We start from the raw sequence: 1642 nt of genomic DNA on the forward strand, positions 1-1642 counted from the left end.
TCATTCGTGAAGATCTTACTATCAATGAACAAGCCGGGAAACTCGAATATGACTGTCTTTGTGCCCCTCCAAACCATTGTGCTAGCTTGAATACACAGAGGTTGGCAAACATTCTTGCATCTTGAACCCGACTTATGTCTTCGCGTTTAACCGTTCTCAAGATTTCTTCCAAACAATACATTCACGATCTACATTAGCTTCTTTCTTTAGCATTCGGCTTCACGACCCTATATGCATGAAAGTAACACAAATGCACAAGTATTAGGGCAAAAACCTGATAAAAGTAATGCTTATCATAAGGAAAGTTCGCATTCTTATCACACAAGCATTTATCAGTTTTAATAAAAAAATACTTGACATTCCCAAAATGAAAAATAGGATTAGGATTTTTATTCAAAATTAGAAGGCATTACGAGAAGAAAACTTGGGATTAAAGTTCTGATTAAAAAATAGTATGCATTCCTAAAAGAAAACATAGGATTAGGATTTTGATTGAGAAATATGAGACAATTCGAGAAGAAAACATGGGATTAGGATTTTGATTAAAAGAATATGAGACATTAAAAAAAGTAAAAATAAGATTAGGCTTTTGATTATGAAATGGGATGCATTCGAGAAACATAGGGATTATTGTTTTGATTGAAAAAAATATGAGACATTACGAAAAGAAACATAGGATTATTGTTTTGATTCAAAAAAACCCCAAACATTCACAATAGTAAAATAAGATTCAGGTTTTAATTAAAAAATAGTAGGTATTCCAAAAAAACATAGGATTATGGTTTTTTATCAAAAATATGAGACACTACATAAAGAAAACATACGAGTATTGTTTTGATTCAAAAAAAGCAAACATTCCCAAAGGAGAACATAAGATTTTTGTTTTTGATTAAAAAAATAGAGATCATTACATAAAAACCATAGGATTTGGATTTTTTTATAGAAAAAAATAGGATGCATTACGAAAAGGAGAACATAGGGATTAGGGTTTTGATTAAAAATCAGCAGAGATTCCCCAAACAAAAGATAGGTGACATTACAATAAGAAAACATAGGATTATGGTATTGATTAAAAACATATGTTAGTCTTTCATTCTTCTATTATTGTTATTTTTTAATTAATAAAATCGTACAAATAAACCATGTGGCAAAAAAAAGGGGGAGCGGTGCAACACGAGAACTTCAGAGGAGACCCCCATCTTATTACTACTCTCACCCAAGCTCTCTTAACTCCGAAGTTCTGATGGGATCCAGAGCTTTAGTGTTGATATAATTGCTCCTGATAGAAGTTCACCTAATTTGCGAAAGAAAGGATTAAGATTTTGATTGAAAATTAGGGTACATTTCCAAAAGAAAACATAAGATTAGGGTTGTGATTAAAAAAAGCAGTCATTCCGAACAGAAAACATAGGATTAGTGTTTTGATTGAAAATATGAGGCATTACAAAATCTTATATTTTCTTTTGCAAACAAAACCTAAATTCTATGTTTTCTTATCGTAATTTCTCCTAGTTTTGAAAAATAGGAGACATTATCATAAGAAAACATAAGATAAGGGTTTTGATTAAAAAATAATAGACATTCCAACAAAAAAAAGAAATTATTAACATTTTAATTAAAAAATAGAAGACATTCTGAAAAA

At 30.0% G+C, this 1642-nt stretch overlaps 1 pseudogene; it reads right to left on the reverse strand.

Annotated features, from left to right (window-relative positions):
• Positions 1-1163: 1163 nt before the first annotated feature.
• On the reverse strand, positions 1164-1281 carry LOC120267251 (annotated as a pseudogene).
• Positions 1282-1642: the final 361 nt, after the last annotated feature.

The sequence above is a fragment of the Dioscorea cayenensis genome, chromosome 1 (genome assembly GCF_009730915.1).
Source record: "Dioscorea cayenensis subsp. rotundata cultivar TDr96_F1 chromosome 1, TDr96_F1_v2_PseudoChromosome.rev07_lg8_w22 25.fasta, whole genome shotgun sequence".
Taxonomy (NCBI): Eukaryota; Viridiplantae; Streptophyta; class Magnoliopsida; order Dioscoreales; family Dioscoreaceae; genus Dioscorea; species Dioscorea cayenensis.